This window comes from Hevea brasiliensis, chromosome 9 (genome assembly GCF_030052815.1).
Source record: "Hevea brasiliensis isolate MT/VB/25A 57/8 chromosome 9, ASM3005281v1, whole genome shotgun sequence".
Classification (NCBI taxonomy): Eukaryota; Viridiplantae; Streptophyta; class Magnoliopsida; order Malpighiales; family Euphorbiaceae; genus Hevea; species Hevea brasiliensis.
The window spans coordinates 35,839,937-35,846,672 of NC_079501.1; positions in this window are offsets into that span (position 1 = coordinate 35,839,937).

Below are 6,736 nucleotides of genomic sequence, written 5' to 3' on the forward strand. Positions count from 1 at the left end.
ATGCCAAGAAAATAAAAGAGCTGTCCAAGATCCCTTAATGCAAATTGCTGTTGAAGATAAACAGTCAACTGTTGAATAAGAACATTATTGGAACCAAGAAGAAGAATGTCATCAACATAAACCAAGCAAAAAAGCATATCAGCTCCACGAGAGTAATAACAAAGAGACGGATCAGTCTTGGACCTGGAAAAACCAAATTGACATAAAGCATCTGTAAGCCTTTTATTCCACATCCTGGGTGCTTGTTTTAGACCATAAAGGGACCGTTTCAACAAACATACATGATCCTTTTTATATCGATCAACAAAGCCTGGAGGTTGAGCCATGTAGACTTTTTCTTCTAAAAAACCATGTAAGAAAGCATTAGAGATATCAATCTGAGTAACCTTCCATGCTCAAGAAACAATAATAGAAAGAAGAAGTAGAATAGTGGCAGGCTTGACAACAGGACTGAAGGTGTCAAAAAAATCAATACCAGGATGTTGAGTATACCCTTTTGCAACCAAGCGAGCTTTATGACGCTCAACTGAACCATCAGGTTTCCTTTTGGTTTTGTATACCCATTTAAACCCAACAACATTCTACTTAGGGTCAGGGGGAACTAATTGCCACATACCATTTGCCATGAACGCATTATACTCATTGTGCATTATTTCCCGCTAATGAGAGTACTTAGCTGTCAGAGAATAAGAATTGGGATCAGCTGCAGAAGTAACTGCTATATTAAAAGAGGTTGGAGTCTTTGGTTTTAAATTCCCAATTTGAGATCTGGTGACCATGTGATGTCGACGGCCATTGTTGATATCTGAGGTGACTGACGCAACAGGAGGCAGAGCACCAGACTGCTCAAAATCAACTTCAATATTATCAGAGACTCATGGCGAACTACTACAATTAGAGGATTCAACACTGCAAGATGGCTACTAGGACTGCTGGGTCTACGTGGTGATAGGTATGCCCACAAAATTATGTTCAGAATTAGACGTGCCCATGACTTATTGACCAGATGAAGAATCCCGTGTAGCTGATGAATGTTCAAAACTCAAGCTCTCATCCAGACTAACCAAAATCGAATGTGGCAAGTCAAAAATAGGAGGCGGATCAGACATAAAAGATGTAGTGGTATCCACATTAACATGCTTGGCAAAAGGGAACCCTATTCATCGAACGCAACATGGCGTGAGATATAAAATTTATTGGACTGAATATCTAAACATTTATAACCTTTGTGCGTTTTGCTATATCCTAGAAAAACACATGGATGGGATCGAGGTGACAATTTATTAGTTGAATATGGACACAACCACAGATAGCACAAGCAACCAAAATTTCAAAGAGCGTTATAATCTAGCTTATAATTAAATAATTTTTCAAAAAGAGACATATGGTTCAAAATTGGAGTTGGTAAATGATTGATAGCATAAATGGCTGAATTGAACGCATTTGTCCAAAATTTATATGGGACAGAAGCATGATACAGGAGAGCCTTACCAGTTTCGACAATATGTCTATGTTTACGTTTTGCACAACCATTTTGGTCAGGGGCGTATGGGCATGAAACACGTTGGGATATTCCATTGTCACGAAGATAGTCAGTTAAAGCTTGGAATTCACCACCCCAATCTGTTTGAAAAGCTTTAATTGGTCTCCCAAAAATTTTTTCTACTAAAGTACAAAATTGTTTAAAAATAGAAAGAACTTTAGATTTAAAGTGCAAAAAATAAATCCAAGTATATTTAGAATAATGATCATAAAAAATAACGTAATAATGAAATCCATCATTTGAAATAATAGGGGAAGGTCCCCATAAATCCGAACAAACCAAATCCAAAGGCCCAGTGGCCAAATAAGATGATAAATTAAAAGGAAGTTTATGACTTTTTGACACCGAACAAGACTGACACAAAGAATGAAAACTGCTAGAACTTGAAATTAATTGAGGTTTTATTGCTCTTCGAACCGTTGGTGCATTGACATGTCCTAACCTTGTGCCAAGTAGAAATAGAGGCTGAATAAGCTTGAACAGTAGAACTCTTGGGCACGGTGGAGAGGGAATACAAACCACCATCACTCTTGCCTTGGTATAAGATTTCCTTTATATCTAAATCCTTAATAAAAAAATGGTCAGGATAAAATTCCAAAGAAACTTGGTTAGATCGTGCAAAGGAATTAACGGACAATAAATTTTGTTTAGCACTTGGAACACATAAAACATCATGAAGAGAAAACTTACGGTTATTAAGAGTGACACAAGAATTTCCAACATGAGATATAGGTAATTTAGAACCATTACCTAGAGTAACTTCCTCAGGTCTGGTATACTCAGAATGAATTGCGAAGTTGTCAAGATCAGCAGTTAAGTGATGTGTGGTACCACTGTCCATTAACCATGTTAGTAGTATGCCCTAGAGCATATCATTTAGTATGTATCTTGTACATTTTTTTATTAATAAAAGGTATTTTCACTTTTCCGTTTACATAATATATTTATGTGTAATAGAAAAGGTCCATTGATATTTTGTTAGAAATTCTATTTTTAAGTTGTTAAGAATACGAGTGACAATATTTCTAGCACAAAGTATCATAAATTGGTTCACAATCGAGGATACTTCACACAGGACTTGACTTATCCAGAAAGATTTATTCATGTTTGTTCCCAGTGTATTTACATGAGATATAAATAAGATGAAATGGTAAGTCTCATGCCATATAACAAATATGATAGGCACTTATACATGATAAGTAGGCCGAACCAGTAACATTTATGACAAGCACATGGAGTTTACTCTTATCAATGTATCAGTGCGTATAATCTTTAGACCTGAGATAGCACAGTTATCTTGTATATAGATGGTTTGAGTTTGATACTGCTTTCATACTTGTACTGTGTATGGGTATATGGGCATGTGTTGGCTCCTACTAGTTATATATGGACGTAGGTGTTGATCAAGATGGAATCTGTTACCCTAAATAAATAGGGATAAAAATCCTATGTTCATTTAATTGTTCTTCATGTTTCAAGTTTTTGGCTAGGACAAATAGATTTAATAAAAAAAGAGTTTCTGATGAGAAAATCTTTTTAATCAAGAACTGGAATTAAAAGAGAACATAATATTCATAGCAAATGGAGTTTGACATAAACTATGACTCCAGCACGAGCTGGGATTTTGTAACAGAGAGATTCTAGTGCATGGTAACATAAAATTATAAGTTCATTTAAGGTAAACCTTATTACTGATTGGGTGGCTATGGCATGCTATGCTAAGTATTAACCATAGTCTATGAGCTGCATGAAATGATTTAGAGAAATCATTTATGATAAGAAAGAGTTCTAATGATATTAAGAGTTGATATCATATCTCATTGCCAATTAGTGATGAGCTTAGTAAGTCACACACATACACAAGTAATCACCAAGTTAAATATGATTTAATTAATTAATTAAAGAGTTTAATTGATTAATTAAATAAGTTTGGTTTGCAATTAGATTGCAAAGTCCCTAGCATTGCTTGAAACCAAATCTAGGTTATTGGATGTATAGTATAAGTTAAATTTATATTTAAAGTGTTTAAATATGAATTTAATTATGAGAAATTAATTAATAGAGATTAATTAATTAATTTATATTTGATATAAATTGATTAGGAGAAGAAAAATAATTATTTTGGGTTAAGAACTCAAAATTAAGACACAAGGGTATTTTGGTCATTTCACAGGGCGACATGTGACACCATGAGATGGTGACACATGGCACTACACATAAGCTTGCCAATTGTCTTTTAATCATGTAAGATGATTAAAGTCAAGATTAAATTTAAGTTTGACACTTGGCATAATGTGATTGGGTCAATTAAACTAAGAGCTAATCAGAAAGTGACATGTGGCAAGGGTTTTAAGTGGTGACCTAGCCATATAAGGGAAAGGATGAAAAGTAAAAATACAAGCTACTATTTGTTTCATTGGTGCCACCACCCAAAGCACCTCTCCCTTCTCTTCTTCTTCATCTCTCACCAATTCAAAGAGAATAGCCAACTGTCACACATTCTTTCATAAGATGTAACATGATCCCGTAGTACACCTAATTAATTACCGTACTTCGCCTACCGGTAACCCATTAAATATACTACAAGGGATTTTAACTCAACTTTGTGAAATTTAAATCATCGATTAAAATCTGGTGTTATAAAATGTTTTTCAAAATTTCGGCAGAGTGAAGGCTGTATTTTGAGAAAACAGTTCTTCAAACCTGAAAAGGAAAACAATCCAATATGTTTTCTCAAATACAACTCAAATAAACTTTATTTCATCTCATAATTCAATCTCAATATTCAAATCATTTCATTTTCAAACCAACCTCATCATAAAAGAAACATTTAATTGATTATAAGACTCAAAAATTAATATTACAAAACTATACAGGTAAATGAAATCTCAAATTTACATTACAATAATTTACATTTAATTACATACCAAATATTTTACAAGAGTTTTTATACAACTGCTCAAATAATTTACATACATATTATTACATGTATACATCAAAACCTATGTACATGGGTATACCTATGATATACCTGGAGCTGATCTAAATGTGTCTTCAAAGAAGCTTACTCAACTGCGCTATGCTCTTTTCACCTGCGACAGCATGCAAAGCTATCGCTGAGTGGTGAACTCAGTGGTGCACAACTATAATTTAAAATCTAATACCATATATATGTTGATAGAATTATAACAAATAATTTGGAAATCTTGAACTTCATAAAAATTTCAAAGGTCAAAATAATCATTGCCAATAATATAATCATTTGTTAAAATAACCTTGATCAAGAATTTCAATTTGTGAAATCACAATTGAACAATTAAAGTAATTCTAGCAATAATGGAAATAAAGATTAATTCCAACAAAATCAATTATGCATAAATCCCATTTGAAATCAAAATTCTTTACTATTCAAAAATCATTCTTTATCTCACTAACTATGCAAGACTAATTCGAAAGGGCCATCTTCGGGGTGATTCTAACTCTCTATGGTCAGGGAGGTTGAATCGGATTCTAACTCCCTATGGTCGGGGAGGTCGAATCATTGTGCACAGTACACAACACAATAATGAAACTTCCGAAAGGGCCATAACATATAAACATAGATCTAACCTCTAATAAGAGGAGAATCTAAGCTTGTACACGTACCATGGTAATCAAAACAAAGCTAACTCCACTGTTTTCTCAACAAATGAGAGAGACGGGTAATAACCTAGTTAAGCATCTATAGTGAGATATAAAATAATATCGTGAATTTTTTTGTCCTTTTTGTGAGCATAAATCACAACATAATTCAATTCAATGTCAATTCCAATATCCAATAATTTTTATGCTCATCACAATTCAAAATATATTTTATCATAATTTTTAAAAACATAATTTATTCAATCCACAACAATGCTTAATACTTGTTGAAATACCATTTCACAATGCTAAATTCATACATACTATAACAATTTCAATAATCATTGAATTAAATCCAATACTTGATAAACATAATACATAAGGAAAATACATCATTTAGTCATATGAATTTTTCAGAACAAAATCAATTAAAAACTAGTTTTGCACAAACCTCTGATGAGTCGTCTCTTGGCCTTGACTCAGTGGGTCTTTTCCCTTCCAAGTGTCTTTTCCAACTGAAATACACAATTTAAAGTTTTTCAGTACTCATTTAAATTGTTTCTAATAATAATGTTCATTAATTAAATTTTATTAATACTATTCCTTTCATTAATCAATCTATAATGTTGACATTTAATGCACACTAGGTGAATTAGTTTTAATGTCACTAATATGTTCCATTTTTCATTCCTCACATGTTGACATATATTGCCAATTTCATTTCAAAACTTATTGCATTTTATTATAATTATTTAGATTTCATGGCCAACGTTTACTGTCTATTGGCCCAAGTTACTGTATAAATTTAATAGATTTCTCTTCATTAAATTGTTTCTCATTGTGTCTTCTTTAATTTTCTTTTTGAATCATGTCATTTGGATTTGAGTAGGTAGGTCAATTCTAAATTTTGGTTCCCTTACTAGGTAGTTTTATTATTACACTTTTCCAATTTTATTTGAGTAGGTTGCTGCCATATTTAGGTCTAATACTCTTCATAGGATATGTTACCCTATGTCTTATGGCCACTAAGAATTTTTTTTTTTTGTAATTTTTCAAGTCTTGTAGAGTTACTTATGGTCAAGTTATTGGACTGGACTCAATGGTCTTGTAGTGATAGGATGTTCAACTAGAGTAGTAGCTTTGACCCAACATTTAAGCTTCTTACATTCATAAGGTGAGGGAGAGGTCTAAAACAAAGTTGAAGGTCTATTTCTTAGCTTTCCAGAATGGTATGGCTCATTTTGTTTGAAGATTTCTAGTGGGAGTTATACTTAAAAAACTTTGCTGGAGTTAATGGTCATTTGAACCATTTCCAGATTTGATATGCCAATTTAATCAAGTTAATTGACCTAGTTCCCTAAGTTTTTGGGATTTGGTCAAAATACCATTATTGTAGGCCTATGTCTTAGTGAAAATTTGGCATTGGTTTCATATCATTTAGAGTTCTATGGCCCAAGTTATGGTCATTTTACTATTGCTGGTCAAGTTGCACTTATATTGCAAAGTTTAGGTCATTTTTAGGTCAAAGTCAATTTGGCCAGTTTTTGTAACCCAACTTATGCAAGTATTTTG